At 38.1% G+C, this 24,966-nt stretch overlaps 1 long non-coding RNA gene across 2 annotated transcripts in view; it reads left to right on the forward strand.

Annotated features, from left to right (window-relative positions):
- LOC131511981 (uncharacterized) overlaps positions 1-24,966 on the forward strand; it is a 96,573-nt gene that overhangs the window by 25,075 nt on the left and 46,532 nt on the right. The gene's annotated exons all lie outside the window — the stretch shown is intronic.

Here is a 24,966-nt window from a genome sequence, read left to right on the forward strand (position 1 = left end):
CTGAGCCAGCCAGGCGCCTGGCTTACATTATCTTAATGCACTAATGTAAAAAATATTATTTTAGCTTTTATCACATGGAGAATAAAAAAATGAAGAAAATAATTATAATATTAAATAAGTGATCTTGTTAAGTAGATAAATAGAATATTGCATACATTGTTGCTCAGTGTAGATAATGTGATAAGGTTTCCAGACCTGGATAAGAAGGTCACAATCTTTATTAGCACATAAAATGCAAAGTAGCCAGTTCCCTGAGAATTTTATGTAGGTGATATTTAGGCAACGCTGAACCAACACAAACTGAAACCTTAAGTCAAACTTCTAGGCTCTTACAGGCATCAACATGGAGCACACACTCTCTGCTAATCCCTGGTACCTAAGCATATTGGATTTTCTTTCTGGTTGTAAGAGAATGCAAATTTTAGATGTCTACATTGACTACTTGATTACACTGTCGTATAATAAAAATAGTGACAACTGAGATTTGGTTTGTGGCAGCTTCTTTTGCTCATTCACTCCTGTTTTGAAAAAGATACTGCGATCCCCATTTGGTGGATGGGCTACTGAGGCTGAGAGAGATTAAATATTTTGTCAGATTTCAAATAGCCAGTGAAGTGGTGGGGCTGGGATTTGGAAGTAGGTACTTCAATATGGGTCTTAGGCACTTTGTCTCCACTTGTTAGGACCAAAACATAACATGACTGTCATCCTAAGCACTGCTCTGTTCACTCATTCTAGGGATGCAATGTCCATGATAGTCTTCAGCTATGGGCACTGTAGAGTGGACATGGAGTCACCATGTTTGGAATCTCCCGACAGCTCCTCTGTGCTGGTCTTGCTCCTATAGACTTCCTTTGGTCAGCACTATTGTTTTTTTCATCCATTACCCAAAGAGATGAAAGGACCAGTAGAAGATTACACAGCTGTTAAATGATAGTGTTCGGTAACTCATCACAAGAAGCACAAATCATTTTGTTACACACTCAACAATATTTTCTTTGGAGTATATGGGAGAAATGTGGTATAATGGAAAAAAGCATCAATTTTGGAGCCAGAAAGACCTGGTTTAAAATCTAAATTCTATCAGTTACTAGGAAGTGTGTACTTGAGTGAATCACTCGACCGCTCTAAACCTTGGTTTTCATCTCTATAAAAGATTGATAAGAATATCTGTTCTAGTTATTCTGTTTGTCTGGTATGTGCAAAACAGCATCCTCTCCTCCCATATACTCCTGTTTCCTCCCATTTGAAAGCTACAAAAACTCTGCTGACTCATATTTCAGTAAGTTGAAGCATAGAACTAAAACAACAAGATTTATTTTGCATTCTTTGATTTAGTTTAATTGGACTGAATTGTAGCCAGTAAATTCTTTATTCTCATGTGCAGTTCACTGAATCAATTGACTGATATTCATGAGCTTTCGGGAAGATATCAGTTGGCTGATATTCATGAGCTTTGGGGAAGATACCTAATAATACCGAGGTTTTAAACAACAAAATAGGGCTGGAGGAAACATTTGGAGGTGATGGATGTTTATGGCATTGATTGTGATGACAGTTTGACGTGCGTATACTTATCTCAAAACTTATCAAGTTGTATACATTAAATGTGTGCAGTTTTTTGTTGTCAATCATAGCCTAATAAAGTGGCTAAAAAATGATTTTTTAACAAACACACCTGTAAGAATGGTGAGCGGTACATCAGGACATAATTCTACAATGCTTGATCCTAGTACACTGTCCTTAGTATTTCCTAGTAATTGTATCCCTCAAGGCATGCTTGGTGGAAGAATTAAGTTAGAATCACTGGAGGTGATGAATAAATATTCAGATACCTGGGTCTTCCTTAGGAGCTATTGAATCAGAATCTCTGGAAGGAGACGACAAAGAATCAACATCATTCAAGGAAATATATTATGTATGGATTGATTGACTTCTCTCTGCCTACATTCCACCAGATCTAAAGGTAGACTAATATTCTAGCTGCTGGGAGCTCATTGTGTAGTGCAAAATCCAGAAACACAAATTACAAAACAACACGATAAAGATTAAAACAGAGGTATATAAAAGTGTGCTGTGAAAGCATAGAGGAGGAAGTGGCTAATTGCCCCATCCAAGTAAATCAGAGGGGATTGCTTGCCTCTCAGTCATGACAGTTGAGTTGGGTTTTAAAGGATGAGTAGAGTTTCACTAGGGAGAGAATGGGAGTTAAAGACAGGGTACTCTAAACAAAAAGAGCTATAGATTAAAAGACACAAGTGTTTGAGGTGGATTTTGAAGGAGTACTTTTACATACTGTTCTTGGATATATAAGTTATTATAGATGTTTTGGAAGTCAGGTGGTCAGTAAATTTTAAGATGAATTTGTACAAATATTTGACCCTGCATTTCCCCTGTTTAATATCTACTCTAGGAAGACATGCACAGATATTCACATTACAGAAGACAATTTAAATGTCACTCATTAGGGAAATAAGTCAAGTCATAGTGCCTTGACTTATTTATTTGCCAAGTATTTTCTGACACTCAGTATTATTGACACTTATGAATAGTTACCCTGTGCCGGGCACTATCCTAGGCACTGGAGATAAAAGCATTGAACAAAGAGACAAAAATATATACCTTCAGGGAGCTTGGGCTATAGTAGACAGAGATAGGCAAACAACACAAATTTAAAAACTAAAGTATTGGGAAGTTGCAATACTTATGGAGAAAAGAAAGCAGGTCATGAGATAGAAAGTGCGGGGCCAGAGTTGGGACATGGGAAAGATGGTTTGTAATTTTAAATACTGTGATCAGAGAGCCTTCAATGAAAAGGTCATATTTGAACCGGTACCTGAAAGTATATGAGGGAGGGAAACATGTGGATGTTTGGAGCATCTAGTTAGGGTTCTAATAAGTGCAACAATTCTTCAGTGAAAGCATGCCTGATGGTTCATGGAATAGCAAGGAAGCCATGTAACTCTCTTGGAAGAGAATGATTGAGGATAGACTAGTATGAAGTGAGGTCAGAAGTAGGGGTGATTTTGTAGGTAGGTCTGGTGGCTGTAGTGAGGACTCTGCCTTCGACTCTGAATGAGAGGAGCCATTGTGCCATTGCAGGGTTTCAAATAGAAGAGTGAGAAGGTCTGCTTTGTATTTATAAGGATCTTGCTAATGCTGTGTGGAGAACAGACTAAGGGAGGCAAGGGTGGAAGCAGGGAAATCAGTTTGGAGGCTATTACAATCATCTAAATGAGAATGATTGTATCTGTGACCAGAGCTGGAGTTGTTGATGTAGTGAGAGTTGTTTAGATGTGTATGTAGGGAAGATACGGTCACCAGAATTTCCTGATCGATAGGATATGGGGTGAGAGATACAGAAAGGAGTCAGACTCTATAGGGCCATACCACCCTGAATGCGCCCTATCTCGTGTGATCTCGGAAGCTAAGCAGGGTCGGGCCTGGCTAGTACTTGGATGGGAGAAAGGAGTCCAAGAGGATTCGAAGGGCTTTAGCCTTATCAGCTAGAAGGAGAGTAGGATGAGTGGCTGTGCTGGGGGAAGGCCAAGAGTATAGGTTTTGACACGCTAGCTCTGAGGTATCTCCTAGACATCCAGCTAGGGACGGAGAGTACACAGTTCTATATGCGAGTCAGAATTTGGTGGTGAGGTACAGCTCAGAGACAGAAACGTGAGAGCTGCATGTGAATGGTATTTAAAGGCAGGAGATGGAGGAGATCCCTACACATTTCAGAATTTGGAATAATATTCATAAATTAAGAAAAATAAGGAAAACAACAGCACTGATAATAGTAAGCCAACACACATAGAGTTTATGCCATGTATCAAGCACTGTTCTAAAGGATTTGCATTTAAACCTCACAAAACCCTATGAGGGAGGTAATATTATTATCTCCATCTGCCAGATGGGAAAACTGAGGCAGGGAGGAGGTTAAATAACTTGTCTGAAGTCACACAAGTGATAAAGGGGCAGAGTTGGGATTTGACTCTATGCTGTTCTTAACCACAAACAAGACTAAGTAAAAACACCTTTTGGAATAATGTTATCAGCATGATATAAATATGAAGGCCTCAAATGCCATCATTTATCTCTCCATATGAATATCTATGAAAATAATTGCAGAGGAAATATCTGGATGTGTACCCATAAAACAGGAATTAAAGATTTGGGAGGCCAAGGAGACCTCAAATTCATTAGCAGTAATAGTTACATCTTTGGGGAAATAAAGAACCAGTTAGATATGCCTCAGTTTCTTGATACATAAATAGGATTTGTCCCTACCTTCTTTATCACTCTTGAACCTAAGTAAATTCTTACCTCAATAGGCTTTTGGATGTAATTTAGAAAAATAATGTTGAAGGATACTGATGGAGGTCAGTAACTATCAAACCAATAAGTCTCATGTCTCGTATATAATTTTACTACAAGAAAATTCCATGAAAGCAAATTTGTGTAAGGGTGTCATCACTCGCTACCTACTCACCTGCATAAGGTATAAAGAATTTTCACAAATGGATTTTTGGATGTCACTCCAATATGCTCTATTGTGCTAATATTTAAAATACCTTTTGAAGGGAAATACTAATTCAATCAAAGGATACTCTACGGCTTAAAAACCTTGCCCATGCAAATATCCTTGATTATTAATTCATTGAAGCATAAATAAAATATAAGTTAAATTAATTTTGACTTTGCATTCAGTTTCATCTTAAGGCCACATTCTGCCCTTTTGCATCCCAGCTGATGTCCCTGGGAAAGGTTTGCAGCTGTTTCCATAACCAGTGCTATAATGACTCACATGCCAGGCCAGCACTGCACTCCTTGTGAGAGCCCGGTGGCAGGATATTGATTTCTTTAAAGGCTATTAGCATTCTCAATGATGAGGGTGTGAAGGATAAAGCAAAGGGAGATGGGAAGAAAAAACCTTAGAAACGTTCAGATAAGTCTTCCAAATGGAAGTGCATAGCGAAGTTAATCGGCTAGTTATCTGACCTCTACACCTTTGCAGAATACAAGCCCCTCTGAAAATTTGCTTTGGAACAAAGTTTCTGTGAAATTTGGCACCTTCTGCTCCAGGTTAGAAATACTAGGTACCGTTTTCCACCCCTGTTTTCCTTCTAGAGAGAGTTTGGTAGTAAAATGCTTCATGAATATCCTTATGTTTGGAAAGAAAGATGATTAAAGCTTGTTTCAGCACGTGGATCTGACACTGTATGATTATGATCCAGCCATTTCTAAATCGACGAATTTATTTATTTATTTAACATGGATGCTAAGCACTAGGATAGATGCTGGGTATGCGAGGGTTAGTAAGTCCAGATCCTTGCCATCAAGGCACACATAATCGTGGCTGAGTAGGGAGAAACACAACATACATAGCTATCCACTCTCAATGGGATAAATGTTGCTCTAGCATAAACTGCAATGGAAAACTCTGAAGGTGGTGATGACTAACTCTCCTTTGTGCAGGGAGTACAGTTGGGAAAAGGAGATGACAGTTGAGCTAAGCTTTGAGACCATAAAGATTTTAAGCATGGGTATGATCAGAACTGTGTAGGATATCTAAAGAGTTGGCCATCTGTGTCAGCAAGATGGCTGTGGTTGATGTGTTGAGGAGAAATAGAACCGTTGAGAGATTGAAGCATGTGACTGTTATAAAGCTATAGTTAAGAGGTGACACAGTGCCGGACTTGGGCAGCGTAGGGAAAGGAAGGCACGGAGAGGTATGAATAGGTAAGAGATTTTGGAGATACATTTCATGGGACATGGCAAACAGTTGATAGTGGTAGTTGAGGGAGGAAGGAAGGTGGAGAAGGAAGAAACAAGATTTACTCTCAAGTACCTAGTAGAGATTACCAGAAGGGTTTTTTTTTTTTTTTGCAAGGAGCTATTGAGGGGAGTGATTATAGGTTCAGTTTTGTGCATATAGAATTTGGGTTTTCAGCAGATTATTCAAGTGGAAATGTCGTGTAGGGGGTTCAAAGGATATGTTTGCAACTCAGGAGAGGAGAGACAGTTCTGGAATTAGTTATATTCGAACTCATCAGTACACAGGTGATGGCTGAGGCCTCTTTGGCTGACATTCTTCAGAGAGTGGCTCTTTTTGATTCCCTCTGTGAGTCTCATTTTCTGAAGTTCAATTACTCATGTTCACTAAGTCTGCTTTTCAATCAATAAAAGTGGAACAGTAGTAGTACCTACACTATGAGTTTTTGGTGACAAGATTGATAAGACAGAACATGCAAAGCCTCGTGCCTAGAACCTGTAAGACTTCAATCCGTGTTAGCTGTTATTGTGGTGGTTGTTTTTATTTGCCTAAGAGCAGACCCGTTTAACCGACTGAGCCACCACCCAGGTGCCCTATGGTAAAAATTGGCAGAGATAGGGAGGGAGAATGAAGATACAAGAAACAGATGGAAGAAATAGGAGACAGGGCCAGGAGGCTTAGTGGACATGTCCCTAGATTATCACCGGGAGTGTAGGACACATGGTTGGAGGCTTAAAGGACATGGTAAAGATTTACAGATTCAGTGGGGATTGAGAAAAGAGGCTATCCTGGTGTCTTTCTTTGTTGATCAGTCTTTAAGGTCCTACTGATTTTACCAGAACCTGGATTTACTTCTTCGTTAATATCTTTTCAGTCAGATACTCTATTCATGCTCTGTATCCCAGTCTAGTTTCTAAAACCCCAACCACTGGTACCTTTAAAAGGTACATATTCTGATACATGCCCAGTTAAATATTTCTGATGTCTCTTCATTGCCTACAAGATGAAAAAAATCTTGATCCCTTTATATGCTCCTTAATTCTTATTCATTGTCCTTAATATGCCTAAGGTTGCAGTAATTCTGAACTGAGACCTGCTCGTCCATGAGGTTGACCACGTGCTGCAATGTGCAAAAATAGCACTTTTGAGAGTATAAGTGGGTGCTACTAAATTGTGTCAGGACAATAGATAAAAACTGGATCGTAGTGTCTATCATCTTGTTGATTTCTCACATTTGTGTCTTACTTGTGTCTACAGTTCACTTTTCTTGGAACGTCCTGCCATCAGTTTCATTCTCTCCCTAGTGAAATCCTACCCATCTCACAAAACCCAACATAACCACCAGGTGCCGGACGTAATCAATCCCCTCTGGTTTCTCTGGCTGGCTCAATTAGCCATTTTCTCCTCTATGCATTCATAGAATAGAACATTTTATGTACCCCTGCTTTAGCCTTTATCATGTTGTTTTGTAACCTGTTTGCTTGTCTATCTGCCCTTTCCAATATACGGTGAGCTCCCAGAATCCAGAATATTGGTGTATACTTTGCACTTGGTACGATGTGTCAGGCCCTTAGAAGTCATTCAATAATAAAATCATGTATTCTCTTTAAATGTCATTATCATATGTATCAATTTCCCTATTATATGATAAACTCATGGAGACTTTGCTTTCGGTTTATCTTTTTATCCTTTTCAGTACTATCACATTTTCTCGTAAGGAAAGGCCCCACGCTGTATTTGATGAATGAAAGAATAAAAAGGCACTGAAAAATACACTTAAGTTTCAGGCTATTAGTATATAATTCTGCAAACCTGTCCTTGAAAGAATATAGTATTTTATACAATTCTTTCTTGTTAAATAATTTCAACATAAATTTTCAGCCTTGGGTTAATTTCCAAAGAGATTATTTTGTGGGCAATGGTGATTTGAATCTCATAATATGTTTAATGCTTGGACAAGCAAATCCTTTAGCATCAGTCAAATTTAAATATGCAATTTCCTCTTATTTCATTCTCTGAATATGAAGTGCAGCAACCTTTATCATAGGACTGATCCAGGTTCCTGTGCTGGGCTTTATTGTTTGTGTATGGAGAGGTCATGGAGAGCTTTCTGTGAAAAAATTGCATAATTATAATATTCCTAAAGGAAGAACAGATGATGTTTTGTAAACAACAGGCATATTAGTTCCTTTCCACAAATTGTCTTCCAGGCAGAAGCCCCTGCCTTCTGATGGGAGAGAGAAATTGCTTGGGTATCTGCCTGAATGTTTGGGAGCTTCCAAATGTTTTCTGATGGTGTTTGTGGGGTTAGCCTTTTAGCTAAGCTGCTCTTTTACTAGTTGTGGTATTGAGATAAGAGAAAAAAACCCACACGCACAAGGCAGGGTTTTTATATTGAGGCAGTTCCTGTCAGAATCTTCAAACTATTTAAATTGGTTGTTAAGTGACACTTTATTACTTGAAGTAATTGAGGCTAGCAAAGACCGTAGCTGTCCCACCTGTAAGCAGGTACCACTCTGAGGTGTCAGAGACCAAGGGAATTGGGATTCTTATTACTGGTTTTATTTTTAGCTTGTGTCAGTCAGTCATGCTGACCGAGGGCTGACACCAGAGCCAGCATGTAATGAGATGTCATGATTTGTTACTTTTATGCATTCACCTTGGGGCAGTCATTATACCAAGTGAGCATCTCATGGCATCTCTTCCTGTGGCTCCTACTGCCACCACTGGCTCCTGCTGTTGCTGCGGTCATCTCTCTTCCTCTCCTGCCAGTGCCTTCTCTAGCCAGGGCTTTGCACCTCACTCTCTCCTGCTATTGCTGATAGCTCTTGGCTCCTGGTGGCTCAACGAATGTCTGAAGCTAAAGGCTGCTCTCCCATTGAAGTGCTGTTTCCCAGAGCGTGCAGGAAACGCTGGGAAGAGACAAACCGCCTTGTGTGTTGGCACGCTTCTGCCTCTACTTGCAGACTGTAGAGATGCGGCCCATTACAGCTGGTGAAGTGGGCGGTCGGTGAACCGCGGTGTCCCGCTGTAGAGCCATCTTTTAAGTATCATGATACTTGTAAGACTTTCCAAACAGTTATCTATAATTATTCTATGTGAGTCCCAATTGGAATGACCTCTAGTTCCTTATTCGGTGCTTTGAAGGTTAGCAATAAAACACTTCCAATGAAAATAACCCTAGGAAGAAAATAAATGCGATGGTGCTGGAGGACAATTCTCTTGTCCATCCAGAGTGGAGTGAATACATAAATGGTTTTTGGTAATCCCAAATGGTGTTGCCATGAAAATTCTTGTCCTCGTCTTTTAGTGAGTACATATGTCCACATTTTTGGTTGGAATTTCCCTGGAGTGGAATTGTTGCACCAGACGGGATACGTGTGTTCAGCTTTAGCGGATACTTCATTTCTCATTTAACTTCCTACCGTTAAATATTTTTATTTATTACTGCATAGTTTTCCAAACTAATTTTTAATAGTTACACAATATTTCAGCAAAGTGGTTATAATTCGGTTTACTTAATCCTTTCCTTACCAGTTTCAATGTTTTGCTGGTTTACAATCTCAGAAATCCTTAAAAAAGAGTTTATAAATCTTTATTAATTTTGGTTATAAGTCTTTTTGCTTTATATGTGGAATGCCTAAATGACATCTTAGAGATGATAGTCACAGCATACATATGCCCTTACCATCTCATTTGAACCAGGCATTGAAACAGATGCTGTATTTATGGGGATAAAGCAAACGTGTTCTTAAGCGCTCAGAAAAACTCATCACCTTGTGGCTGGATTAGAATCATTCTTCCTCTCACTATCCCCCCACCCTCTCCTCCCTACTGCCCCATCCCTCTTTTTCTCAATTTTTTAAAAAACACAACTCATAGAATACTCTACACTTGGCATTATACCTTGCTATTTTTAATTTAGCGATAGATTTGTCTATTTTTCCTGTCAGTACATACAGATTTGCCTCAGTTTTCTTAATGACTTATGCCACTTTAATTCGTTGAATTACCAATTAGCATAGTACTCAAATAAAGATACCAAAATTGAGCTTGATAAATCAATAATCAGAAACAAGACATAATCTATAGATTTTGGTAGAATTTTCCCCTGTAGAAGAAGCTTTTTAGGCAGCAAGCTCTATTTTCAGCAAACATGACTTTACATATATAATTCATCCTTACAAAAAGGCACAAAATTAACCATTTAATTTATTCAATTTTTCAGTGACTGGTAGCTTCACTGTTTATTTCTTTCAACAAATGGGGGAACTAAAAATTCTGGTGTATTATTCAATTAAACCAAAGAAACACAGCAAGTGGTATCCAAGCTGGGATTACAGTTCAGGGGCTCTCCTGGTTTCATGGACTGCTTATTAAGTCATGTTTCAATTAGTGCATCATTTCATATTCCCTGGTGTCTCATGCAAATGCAAAATGTTTAAGTTAAGGAGATAATGTTTTTAAGAACTCCAAATTGCATTTGAGCATAAATTCCAGGAAGCAGCCTCACCTTCAAAATAAAAAAGGATTTTATAATAGGGTCATGCAGTTAGATGTTTAGGGTCTGAATGACTGCATTTTTTCCCCTCTTTCCTCAGGGCATTTGGAAGTGGCCCCGAAGCACAGATGCATAGCTCATTGTATGAAAAACTAAGCTATGATCAAACTGGCTTGGAGTGTGTCTCAGATTTAGAAGCAATATGTTTTCCTTTCCCTCTGTCATTCTCTGTTGGGCTTATTAGGCAAACCTTTCTATAGTCCTAGAATCTAAGTCAATGCCATGTACATCGTAGGTACCTTGTAAATACTTTATCAAATTGGCTTTTGCTTCACTTATTTCTGTTTACGTTTTTTTGTTTCTGAGGTTTTATCCCTTCAACATCCATTGGCATATTTTTCAAAATCAGTTATAAAAAGCATAATATTTCAAGACAAATAAGATACTTAACATTTAAATCAATAGAAAAATGTGTTCAATACTTAAATGTTGACATGACTGGATAGGGAAACATTGGTATGACCTCAGTATAATTTGTGTAGCTATTGATTTAAATAAGCAAAAAATAGGAACATGTGGAAGTAAAGATTTTCTGATACATCCACAAGCAATATATATACACATGATATACAATGTAGTCTGGTAATCTGAAATGTACATAGTATGCTGATGCGCAATTTTATAATTTCTGTTATAAATGATTATATCCTACTTCTAAGAGCAAAAGCATACTAAAATCAGTTTTCTATGCTTTCCTAATCATGGGATGCATAGCAGCATACTCACATCCCCAATACTTACATTATGTTAGAGGATAAGACAGTGTTCAGATACCAGACACACACACACACATACACACACACACACACACACACACACACACACACACACACCTTTTAAAATCAATGACAACAGCCAAGTAGCTTTATTATTTCATTTGTCAACCAGTGGAATGTTTTTATTAAAAACAAATTACTTTTTGATAAAATAAGTGATAAATTTGCTACTATGAGCTCTCTAAGGATCTGCTTTGCTTTTCCCATGGGAAAAAGAAGCTTAAGCCACTGAATGAACTCTGGAAATACGCTACATGACAAAAAAACCACATCCTTATCATATTAATAGCATCATAGAATTTTCATGTCATTACAACAGTTAATTTCAGTATATTAAAGAGCATCTTGACTAAATTGAGACTCAGTCCTGCCAAATAAATATTTCCTTATCAGAATTAACTACTGTATATTTTTCTTTAAAAAAAAATTTTTTTTTTTAAATGTTTATTTATCTTTGAGACAGAGACAGACAGAGCATGAACGAGGGAGGATCAGAGAGAGAGGGAGACACAGAACCGGAAGCAGGCTCCAGGCTCTGAGCTGTCAGCACAGAGTCCGACGCGGGGCTCGAACTCACAGACTGTGAGATCATGACCTGAGCGAAGTCGGAGGCTCAACCGACTGAGCCACCCAGGCACCCCTAACTACTGTATATTTTTCTAATTAATCAAGAAAAATATTTTGGAAACATCAAAATGGATACATACATTACACTTATTCTCTTAACACTGATATTCTCTACCGAATAAGATTTAAATAAATAGGATCCCTCTTTTGTTTAGAGTACAGAAGGACATGGGGTGTGATAATAATGTGATGAATTTTAATATTTCAAGATTTTGAAAGGAAAGATATATGTTACTGTGTTTGTGTACCTACACATGCTCTTCATTAACAAAGTACAGCGTGATAATTTTTTCCAAACTGGTATAGTTAGAACAAATATTTGTCAGGGTTAGTTTCTGAGAACAGAACCCAGTGAGCTAGTGTCAGCAGAACAAGATTTATTACAGAGCGTTAAATGGCTTGCTGAATCTTTGGGAGGGCTCAAGAACCAGATTCTAGGTTGAGTTTCCAGGGACACCTCTAAGAGCCACACTCCTGAAATGGGCTGCCAAGAGAGCTGCTGGTGTTGCCATGACTGTGTTTACCTGGGACGCTGCCACGAAAGCTCCTGGCTCCATGCTGTCTCTGCCCCAATTTCCACTAACAAAATGGATGTCTCTTGTCACTTCTCTCCCATTTACTTCAGATCCAAATTCTAGTCTTGCATAAATGCACTTGATGGCAGAACATGATATCTGGAAAGCTAACTTCAAGGGAGTCTGAGAAGTTTAGTTTTTAACTCCCTAGCCTTTATTGCACATAAAAGCACATGAGAAGGTTGGAAAAGATATTTAACAAAGCAATTTACAGGATATGCGATAGAAAGAATAATCATTCGTAAGAATACACAAATTAAATAAATAACTATCGAAGCCTCAAAAATGGCATGTGTAATTCATCGGTTTCGTGATTTTATTTCCAAGGTATTGATTTCTACTCACCATCTTCTTTGTCATTGCATAAAAATTCAGGTACTCAGTCCTCTTTTTGACATTCAAAGCTTCCAAAAGGTAACATTTCCATAACCATTCAATATCTTTGCCCTTATGACTCCTTAACACTACTTTATTTCACTCCCCCAAACCTGATATGTACAGCCATATCTCCCTACTTACCTGGTAATGTTTTGTTTGTTTGGAATTCTTTTTTTTTTTTTCTTTCCTCTTCTGAACTCATTTAATTTCTATTCAGCTTTCAAGGGTAAACACAAATTTTATTTCTTCAATGAAGACGTTGCCAAACATCCATTTCACGGTATTTTCTTTTCTTATAAGCATAAAATGATAAGAAAGTGACACATTTTTAATATTTGTTTTGTAAACAGATTTTGTAAGCATAATTGACTTAAAGTAAACCGCACATAATGATTTTTTAATTTTTTGAGAGGGAGAGAGCATGCGCATATGTTGGCTTATGCATGTAAGAGCAGGGAAAAGGCAGAGGGAGGCAGAGAGAGAGAGAGAGAGAGAGAGAGAGAGAGAGAAGAATCTCAAGCAGGCTCCATGCTCAGCACGGAGCCCGACGAAGGGCTTGATCCAACAACCCTGTGATCATGACCTGAGTCTAAGTTAAGAGGTAGACGCTCAACTGACTGAGCCCCTCAGACACTCCTAAATTGCACATATTTAAATGTACATTTTGATGTTTACCTGCTTACATCATTGAAGCCAAGAGTTTCCCTCTGCCCTTTTTTCCTGTTTTTTTTTCAATTGTGATAAAATATATATAACAAAACTTACTATCATAACCTCTTTTAAGTGTATAGTTCAGTGTTTTGCAAACGTTCATATTGTTGTATAGCAATGATATTTTCTTCTTTATTTACTTTACTTTTATTTTTATTTTGTTAAGTAGGTTTCTTGCCCAGCATGGAGCCCAGTGCGGGGCTTGAACTCACAATCTTGAGGTCAAGACCTGAGCTGAGATCAAGAGTCTGAGGCTTAACCGACTGAGCCACCCAGAAAGCCCCAATGATATTTTCTTATTGTAATAATGTTAGTCCTCTGGATGCCCCAAATTGCCCTGCCTTCTATCATTGACATTATAGACTTTTTGGTCAGTAGCAATAGAAATGGACTCTGGCCATCTAGATGAAAATCCAGGTATTCATGGAACCATGGAAAGCTGAAAACCAGGCTGGAAAATGAAAGAAAAACAAGGGTTAGGCAGCTTACACAACAGCAAATATCAAAGTGGAGGAGTAGTCCTTCCTATGTTCTCCCTATGTTCCAGGGAAATTTGAATTCCAGTGATGTACACATAGCAGGAGATTCCCCAGAAGGGGATTTCATCCATTGTTTATGTATCTTCTGACTCTCTACTGTGATTAGAAGGCCTTGCCTTGTGTTTCTTTCATTTCTTCCACAATAACTAGAAAGTTTCTAGACATATTATAGCTGTCTATATGCATATGTTGAATTTATTTAAATGATAAGATATTATCCTTATCTTTTTCAGAACCTATGCTGACAAAATAGTCACTGGTTCATTCAGTAAAAAAAAAAAAAAAAAAAAAAAAAATTAAAAAATAAGTAAGTAAGTAGGGGGAGAAGGAGTTATTCAAAATTGTTTCTATGTATGACCCGATTTATTGAAGAGTGGAGATTAAGTGATTAAGCTGTGTCTGGTCTCATTTATGTTTTCAACTCTTCCATTTTCATCCAGTTATCTTCTTTTCCTGCTACCCTGCAATGATTTCACATTTCACTCTGGACTGACAAGGACGTCTATAATCAAAGCCACCTCTTTATTTCCTGCCACCATCCCCTTGTTTATGTCTGTCCACTGATCAGACACATACATCTACTCAGGAGAATTCACCAAGATCCCTCAGCTTGGAACACTCAGTTTCTTCCAATAGCCTATTCTCTTGGTTTCTTCAGGTCTCTGTTTCAGCCAAGGAGGGGTCATCTGACAATCCTACATAAAATCATTGTTTTTGCCATCTTTCGTTAGCCACCTTTGATTCCTCCCTCCCTGCTTTATTTGTCTTTATAGCATTTATCACCATGTGATGTATTATATTTGTTTATGGCCTATATAACTTATCCCTCCATGAGAATATAAGAATTTTTTTATGTTTGGTTCATTGATTGGCATACTACAGCCATTTCTGGCCTATCATTCTGGTATTGCCTGAGCTTAGGATGTACAGATGAACATTTGCAATGGATTTGATTATAGGAATACTAACTTTTAATCTAAATTAAGCAAAATGTTATCCTTTCTAGAGAAAGGATTTTATCCTTCTCATTGGGAGACCTGTATTACAAAAAACTTGTACTCATTTTTTATTAATATATTTTTAATTTCATTAATAAAAATTGAGGATATTTGTTTTCTCTTTTGTTTTGCAAGTACTACATTATTGATTTTGCCCCTTGGCCCACAAAGCCTAAAATATTTACTATCTGACCTTTTACAGTTTGCTGAGCTCTGGTTTAGTTCATAGTTGTCTTACCAGTATCTACAGCAGTGCCTGGCAGAGAGAAAGTCCTCAACAAATTTGTTGAATTTATAAATAAATGAATTACTCCTGGAACTGTTAGAAGAAATAGATTATGGAGAACGGGTTGTGCAGCTATCTAAGCATAGCTTTGAATCATCTGTAAAAGCAGCTGTCAGAATCAGAGACAGGAGATGGGGATCAAAAGAGTGGGCCAAATTCAGGCAGAAGACAAAAGACCTAGAGGCCCCTGAGGCAGCAATTGCTTTATGAAGCAAGCTTATCATTTATTTCCTTTTTCTATCATGGTGTCATAGTATGTGACAGAAACTAGGAGGTTGTGAACAAGAACATCCCTAAGCCTGGTTAACGTCTTAGCTTTACCACTACTAGCGCTAGGATTTGGGGTAAGTTAAACTCTCAAAATCTCTATTTCTTCATGGAGAAAATGAACATAAAATTAGTAACGACCTCATTATATTGTCGAGAGATTAAAAAAATAATGTAAAACAGAGAGCACACAATAAAAATTAGCTGTACCTGTTTTATCACTTCATGTCTTTCCCCCTCCTCCCCCCTCTGCTGCTTGGGACTTGTTTTTTGGTACCTTCTTCATTAATTTATCTGTAACGATGGAACATGGAGTTTAAGTTGAGTAAAAGGGAACTGATGGCCTGGAGGAGGGGTGGTGTAAGATGGTAGCATCAATGGATGGAATGTCTTGGTGGTTTCAGTAATGATTGGAGTTGGGGTATTCGGTGGAAAGATAGTTTACGATCAAGGAGTGGGACCTTTGGAATTGATATTTCAGTGCTGTCAATGGTAATGGCAAGGTCTAGGGTAATACTGCCCAACAGAAATAGAATGCAAACCACAAATGTAATTTTCAGTGTTCTAGAAGCTACATAAAAGGTAAACAGGGGCGCGTGGGTGGCTCAGGCGGTTAAGCATCTGACTGCAGCTCAGGTCATGGTCTCACAATTCGGGGATTCAAGCCCTGCATCTGGCTCTGCGCTGGCAGTGTGGAACCTGCTTGGGATTCTCTCTCTGCCCCTCCCTGACTCACGTTTTCTGTCTCTCTCGAAATACATAAAGTTTAAAAAAGGTAAATAGATAAAATTAGTGTTGTTTTTTGTTTTAATGTTACTCATTTTTGAGAGAGAAAGCATGATCGGGGGAGGGACAGAGAGAGAAGTGGGGAGAGAGGTTCCAAAGCAGGCTCTGCTCTGGCAGCAGTGAGCCCCATGTGGGGCTTGAACTCACAAACCATGAAATCATTACCTGAGCTAAAGCTGGATGCTCAATTGACTGAGTCACTCAGGTGCCCCAACATAAAATTAATTTAATTTAATTTAATTTTTTTAACTTTATTATTTTTTTAAATTTACATCCAAATTAGTTAGTATATAGTGAAGCAATGATTTCAGTAGATTCCTTAATGCCCCTTACCCATTTAGCCCATCCCCCCTCCCACAACCCCTCCAGCAACCCTCAGTTTCTTCTCCATATTTATGAGTCTCTTCTGTTTTGTCCCCCTCCTTGTTTTTATATTATTTTTGTTTTCCTTCCCTTATGTTCATCTGTTTTCTCTCTTAAAGTCCTCATATCAGTGAAGTCATATGATTTTTGTCTTTCTCTGACTGACTAATTTCACTTAGCATAATACCTTCCAGTTCCATCCACGTAGTTGCAAATGGCAAGATTTCATTCTTTTTCATTGCCGAGAAATACTCTGGTGTGTGTGTGTGTGTATATAGATATAGATATAGATATAGATATAGATATAGATATAGATATAGATATAGATAGATATATATACATATCTATCTATCTATCTATCTATCTATCTATATATATATATACATACCACCTCTTCTTTATCCATTCATCCATCAATGGACATTTGGGCTCTTTCCATACTTTAGCTATTGTTGATAGTACTGCTATAAACATTGGGGTATGTCCCTTCGAAATAGCACACCTGTATCCCTTGGATAAATGCCTAGTAGTGCAATTGCTGCGACGTATGGTAGTTCTATTTTTACTTTTTTGAGGAACCTCCCTACTGTTTCCCAGAGTGGCTGCACCAGCTTGCATTCCCACCCACAATGCAAAAGAGATCCTCTTTCTCCGCATCCTCGCCAACATCTGTTGTTGCCTGAGTTGTTAATGTTAGCCATTCTGATAGGTGTGAGGTGGTATCTCATTGTGGTTTTGATTTGTCTTCCCTTGATGATGAGTGATGTTGAGCATTTTTTCATGTGTCAGTTGGCCATCTGGATGTCTTCTTTGGACAAGTGTCTATTCATGTCTTTTGCTCATTTCTTCACTGGATTATTTGTTTTTTGGGTGTTGAGTTTCATAAGTTCTTTACAGATTTTGGATACTAACCCTTTATCTGATATGTCATTTGCAAATATCTTCTCCCATTCTGTCAGTTGCCTTTTAGTTTTGTTGATTGTTTCCTTCGCTGTGCAGAAGTTTTTATTTTGATGAGGTCCCAGTAGTTCATTTTTGCTTTTGTTTCCCTTGCCTCCGGAGACGTGTTGAGTAAGAAATTGCAGCAGGCAAGATCAAAGAGGTTTTTGCCTGCTTTCTCCTCGAGGATTTTGATGGCTTCCTGTCTTACATTGAAGTCTTTCATCCACTTTGAGTTTATTTTTGTGTATGGTGTAAGAAAGTGGTCCAGGTTCATTCTTTTGCATGTCGCTGTCCAGTTTTCTCAGCACCACTTGCTGAAGAGACTGTCTTTATTCCATTGGATATTCTTTCCTGCTTTGTTAAAGATTAGTTGCCCATACGTTTGTGGGTCCATTTCTGGGTTCTCTATTCTATTCCATTGATCTGAGTTTCTGTTCTTGTGCCAGTACCATACTGTCTTGATGATTGCAGGTTGGTAGTATAGCTTGAAGTCTGGGATTGTGACGCCTCCTGCTTTGGTTTTCTTTTTCAAGATTGCTTTGGCTATTTAGGGTCTTTTCTGCTTCCATACAAATTTTAGGATTATTTGTTCTAGCTCTGTGAAGAATGCTGGTGTCACTTTGATAGGGATCACGTTGAATATGTAGATTGCTTTGGGTAGTATTGACATTTTAACAATATTTGTTCTTCCTATCCAGGAACATGGAATCTTTTTCCATTTCTTTGTGTCTTCTTCAATTTCTTTCATAAGTGTTCTATAGTTTTCAGTGTATAGATTTTTCACCTCTTTGGTTAGATTTATTCCTAGGTATTTTATGGTTTTTGGTGCAACTGTAAATGGGATTGATTCCTTGATTTCTCTTTCTGTCACTTCATTGTTGGTGTAATGGAATGCAACCAATTTCTGTGCATTGATTTTATATCCTGCAACTTCGCTGAATTCATGAATCAGTTCTAGCAGTTTTTTGGTGGAATCTTTGGTGGAATTCCATATAGAGTATCATGTCATCTGCGAAGAGTGAAAGTTTGACCTCCTCCTGGCCAATTTGGATGCCTTTTATTTCTTTGTGTTGTCTGATTGCAGAGGCTAAGATTTCCAATATTATGTTGAATAACAGTGGTAAGAGTGGACATCCCTGTCTTGTTCCTGACCTTAGGGGGAAAGCTCTCAGTTTTTCCCCATTGAGGATGATATTAGCGTTGGGTCGCTCATATATGGCTTTTATTTTATTATTTATTTATTTATTTATTTATTCACTTATTTATTTATTTTTAATGTTTATTTATTTTTGACAGAGAGAGAAAGAGAGAGAGAGAGAGAGTGCACATGAGTGGGGGAGGGGCAGAGAGAGAGGAGACACAGAATGCCAGGCAGGCTCCAGGCTCTGAGCTGTCAGCACAGAGCCCTACGCAGAGCTTGAACTCACACACTGTGAGATCATGACCTGAGGTGAAGTTGGACGCTCAACCAACTGAGCCACCCAGGCGCGCCTCGTACATGGCTTTTATCATCTCGAGGCATGATCCTTCTATCACTACTTTCTTGAGGGTTTTTATCATGACAGGATGCTGTATTTTGTCAAATGCTTTCTCTGCATCTATTGAGAAGATCATATGGTTCTTGTCCTTTCTTTTATCGATGTGATGAATCACGTTAATTGTTTTGCAGATATTGAATCAGCCCTACATCCCAGGTATAAATCCCACTTGTTCGTGGTGAATATTTTTTTTTTAATGTATTGTTGGATCCGGTTGGCTAATATCTTTTTGAGGATTTTTGCATCCATGTTCATCAGGAAATTGGTCTATAGTTCTCCTTTTATAGTGGGGTCTCTGTCTGGTTTTGGAATCAGGGTAATGCTGGCTTCATAGAAAGAGTCTGGAAGTTTTCCTTCCATTTCTATTTTTTGGAACAGTTTCAAGAGAATAGGTGTCAACTCTTCCTTAAATGTTTGGTAGAATTCCCCTGGAAAGCCATCTGGCCCTGGACTCTTGTTTTTTGGCAGATTTTTAATTATTAATTCGATTTCCTTACTGGTTATGGGTCTGTTCAAATTTTCTATTTCTTCCTGTTTCAGTTTTGGTAGTGTATATATTTCTAGGAATTTGTCCATTTCTTCCAGATTGCCCATTTTATTGCCATATAATTGCTCATAATAGTCTCTTATTATTGTTTTTATTTCTGTTGTGTTGGTTGTGATCGCTCCTCTTTCATTCTTGATTTTACTTATTTGGGTCCTTTCCTTTTTCTTCTTGATCAAACTAGCTAGTGGTTTATCCATTTTGTTAATTCTTTCAAAGAACCAGCTTCTGGTTTCATTGATCTGTTCTACTGTGTTTTTTTTGGTTTCGATAGCATTAATTTCTGCTCTAATCTTTATTATTTCCTGTCTTTTGCCATTTTGGGGTTTTATTTGCTGTTCTTTTTCCAGCTCCTTAAGGTGTAAGGTTAGATTGTGTATCTGAGATCTTTCTTCCTTCTTTAGGAAGGCCTGGATTGCTATATACTTTCCTCTTATGACTGCCTTTGCTGCATCCCAGTGGTTTTGGGTTGTGGTGCTATCATTTTCATTCACTTCCATGTACTTTTTAATTTCTTCTTTAACTGGTTGGTTAGCCCATTTATTCTTTAGTAGGATGTTCTTCAATCTCCAAGTATTTGTTACCTTTCCAAATTTTTTCTTGTGGGTGATTTCGAGTGTCATAGCATTGTGGTCTGAAAATATGCACAGTATGATCTCTATCTTTTTGTACTTACTTAGTGCTGATTTGTGTCCCAGTATATGGTCTATTCTGGAGAAAGTTCCATGTGCACTGGAAAAGAATGTATATTCTGCTGCTTTAGGATGAAATGTTCTGAATGTATCTGTTAAGTCCATCTGGTCCAATGTGTCATTCAAAGCCATTGTTTCCTTGTTGATTTTTTGATTAGATGATCTGTCCATTGCTGTGAGTGGGGTGTTGAAGTCTCCTACTATTACGGTATTACTATCGATGAGTTTCTTGATGTTTGTGATTAATTGATGTATGTATTTGGGTGTTTCCACATTTGGCACATAAATGTTTACAATTGTTAGGTCTTCTTGGTCTATAGACCCCTTGATTATGATATAATGCCCTGCTGCATCTCTTGGATACAGTCTTTATTTTAAAGTCTAGATTGTCTGCTGTAAGTATGGCTACTCTGGCTTTCTTTTGTTGACCATTAGCATGATAGATGGTTCTCCATACCCTTATTTTCAATCTGTAGGTGTCTTTAGGTCTAAAGTGGGTCTCTTGTAAACAGCATACAGATGGATCTTGTTTCCTTATCCATTCTGTTACCCTATGTCTTTTGATTGGAGCATTGAGTCCATTGACGTTTAGAGTGAGTACTGAAAGATATGAATTTATTGCCATTATGATGCTTGTAGAGTTGGAGTTTTTTGTGGTGTTCTCTGGCCCTTTCTAATCTTTGTTGCTTTTGGTATTTATTTATTTACATATATATTTTTTCATCTTTTCTCCCCTCAGAGAGTCCCCCTTAAAATTTCTTGCAGGGCTGATTTAGTGGTCACAAACTCCTTTAATTTTTGTTTGTCTGGGAAACTTTTTATCTCTCCTTCTATTTTGAATGACAGCCTTGCTGGATAAAGAATTCTTGGCTGCATATTTTTCTGATTCAGCACACTGAATATATCCCGCCACACCTTTCTGGCCTTCCAAGTTTCCATGGATAGGTCTGCAGCAAACCTGATCTGTCTTCCCCTGTAGGTTAGGGACTTTTTTTCCCTTGATGCTTTCGTGATTCTCTCCTTGCCTGAGTATTTTGTGAATTTGACCATGATATGCCTTGTTGATGGTCAGTTTTTGTTGAATCTAATGGGAGTCGTCTGTGCTTCCTGGATTTTGATGTCCGTGTGTTTCCCCAGGTTGGAAAGTTTTCCACTATGATTTTCTCACATGACCCTTCTACCCCTATTTCTCTCTCTTCCTCCTCTGGGACCCCTATGATTCTGATGTTGTTCCTTCTTAATGAGTCACTGATTTTTCTAATTCTTAAATCATGCTCTTTTGCCTTAATCTCCCTCTTTTTTTCTGCTTCGCTATTCTCTATAAGTTTGTCCTCTGTATCGCTGATTCTCTGTTCTTCCTCATCCATCCTTGCTGCCGCTGCATCCATCCGTGATTGCAGCTCAGTTATAGCATTTTTAATTTCATTCTGGCTATTTTTTACTTCTTTTATCTCTGCAGAAAGGGATTCTAATCTATTTTCGACTCCAGCTAGTATTCTTATTATCATGATTCTAAATTCTGGTTCAGACATCTTGCTTGTGTCTGTGTTGGTTAAATCCCTGGCTGTTGTTTCTTCGTGCTCTTTCTTTTGGTGTGAAGTTCTTCGTTTTGTCATTTTGAATGGAGAAAAGGAATTAATGAGGTAGAAAAATTGAAATTAAAATTAAAAAAATACTAGAATTAAAAATTAAAAACACACACACAGAAAAATCAAATAGATGATGTAGATCCTAGGTGTGTTTTGGTCTGGGTGTAGAAAGTGGTTTGACAGATTAGAGAAACAAACAAACAAACAAAAAAAGGGGGTGGAGAGAAGAGAAAAAAAGGAAATTGTTTGAGAATTTGAAAAAATGAATACACTAAAGTAGACTAAAATACACAAAATTAGAGAAATAGCAGGAAAGAATTATAGAAAAATATTTTAATAAAAATTAAAAAGAAATATGGATTGTTTTGTTTTCTATATTTAAGAAAAAAGAAAAGAAATGAAAAAGAGAAAAAAGATAGAGAAAAGAAAAAAGAAAAGACAAAAAAATAAATCATTTGAAAATTTGAAAAAGGGAATACACTGTAGTAGACTGAAATAAAATGATGGGAGTAAGATAGAATTTGAAAAAAGTTACATAATAGCAAAAAATATAGTAATAAAAATTAAATAAAATATTTTTAAAAGAAATTGAAAGTAAAAATTAAGTTTTCCCCTTTCTGCATTCAAGAAAAAGAGAAGAAATGAAGAAGAGAAAAAAAGAAAAAGAAAGAAAAAAGGAAATTGTTTGAAAATTTGACAAGGTGAGTACACTGAAGTAGACTAAAATAAAATGATGGAAGTAGAATTTCAAAAAATTTACACAAAAGTAAAAAATATAGTAATAAAAATTCAAGACATATTTTTAATAAAAATTGAAAATAAAAATGAGTTTTTTTTCTTTCTGTATTCAAGAAAAAGAAAAGAATTGTAAAAGAGAAAAAGGAAAAAGGGAGAAAAAAAAATTGAATAGGTGAACCTGCTAACAGATTGAAGTAGGACTCAAATTGCTTCATTTTCCCCTGGAGGTCAGTCCATGTAGCTCTTTGTAGTCCATAAATTAAGCCCGCGGTGAGGTTTGTGTTCTTGAAGAGCGAAGCTGGCCCAGTTGGGCAGGGCTCTGCTCTCCCCTAGATGGCGCTGGTAGCCTACTGGGGTAGATTGTTGAGGGGCTTGTCAGTGTGCATGCGCAGGAGCGGTGAAAAATGGCGCCACCCAGCCACCCAGGCTGTTCTCCTGGATCAGCAATCGCGCACCGGTCCTCCGTCTTCAGCTCTCATCCACTCCCCACTTTTTCACTCTCCGGGACCAGGCCCCAGGCAGTACCTCTCTCCCAAGTTTTGTCTGAGATGCGGCTGTTTTCCCTGGCCCCTTACTTCTGAAGGACTGTGGCTTTGATCTGTTCTGCCCCTCTGCAGGAGGGTCTCACCAAGCAATAGCCGAATGAGCAATGGCCAAATGTCGGCTGCACCCAGGAACGCCCACTGGACCCTGCTGTTGCCGGTGCCCTGACACTGTGGCCAGGTGCCAGCCCGCCCCCAAAAAAGATTGAGAGATAGAGTAGCCTCAGCGTTTCAGGGATTATGGAAAATTGCAACCCACATCTGGCACCAAGCTTCACCCTCAACAACCTTGCCCCAGCACCAGCGAATGTGGCTGCCTTCCAGGGTCTGCTGGGACCAGGTGGCTTCAACAGTCTCCACCAAATGTCCTTCCAGCAGTGGAACCGCTTTTCCCTGTGTGGCCCGAGAACCTCCCGGACCCCATTGTGTTCCTGGGGATTTGCCCTACCTACCAGAGCACCGCCAGGTATTGGGCTGAAGAGTTGCAGCCTTTGCGCTCCCCTTGTTTACAGTCTTAATGGAATTTAAACCCTCTTCTTTCTCCTTTCTCCCTTTTTAGTTTAGTCCCTATGGCTGTTTCCAATTTTCCACTTTCTCTCCAGCTGCTTTTGGGGAGGGGTGCTTTTCCCATATGCTCCCCCCTCCCCAGTCTCTGTCCTCTCTCTGCCCACAAACGGGGTTTCCTACGTTTTGGGGTTTCTTGCTCCCCAAGTTCAGCTCTTCGTGTTGCATACCTGTTGAATTCTGTGGTTCAGGTTGTGCAGATTGTTGTGTTAATCTTCCAGTTTTCTAGGTGTGTAGGATGGTTTAGTGTTGGTCTGGCTGTATTTCATGGACGTGAGACACACAAAAACCTTCCATGCTGTTTTGCCATCTTGACTCCTCCTCCAGAGGAAAAAATTAATTTTAATAATATATTTTATTTAACCAGACGTAGAAAAATATTACTTTATTATTATTTATTATTTTATTTTATATTATTAATATTATAAAATATTATTAAACAGGAAATCAATATAAAAACAATTAACAAAATGTATTGCATTCTCTTTTTCTCATCCTAAATCTTAGGAATCTGAGATACATTTTATACTTATGGTACATCTCAATTAAGTAGTTAAAATTTTAGGGGCACCTGGGAGGATCAGTCAGTTAAGTGTCCTACCTTGGCTCAGGTCGTGATTTCTCACTCCGTGAGTTCCAGCCCCATGTCGGGTGCTGACATTCAGAACCTGGAGCCTGCTTCGGATTCTGTGTCTCCCCCTCTCTCTGCTCCTCCCCCACTCACTCTCTGTCTCTCTCTCTCTCTCTCTCAAAAATAAATAAACATAAAAAAAAGAAGTTAAATTTTTATCAGAGATGTTTGATAGGTATTTAGATTTCAGAAACATTACAGTTGGAAAAAGTCAATTTATATACTCAAATTGAAATCAATCCAAACATTCTTAAAAGTTTTTCAATAACTAAATCACAGATCATTTGAAAATTCTAAATTAAATTAAATAATATTAAATAAAATTTAAAGTTCAGTCTGTCAGTCACACTAGTATTTCAAGAGTTCAAGAGCACATGTGGCTGGTGCCTACTGTATTAGATAATGCCCTAGGTGTGCCCTAGGGTGTGATCGAGGAGTTACTGGCAGAAACAAAGTAGTTGGCAGGATCCTTAAGAAGATCATGTAAGAACATGCTATCTGTGAATAGAGATACTTTTAGGTCTTCCTTTCCAATTTGGATGCCTTTTT

The sequence above is a fragment of the Neofelis nebulosa genome, chromosome 5 (genome assembly GCF_028018385.1).
Source record: "Neofelis nebulosa isolate mNeoNeb1 chromosome 5, mNeoNeb1.pri, whole genome shotgun sequence".
NCBI classification, from domain to species: domain Eukaryota; kingdom Metazoa; phylum Chordata; class Mammalia; order Carnivora; family Felidae; genus Neofelis; species Neofelis nebulosa.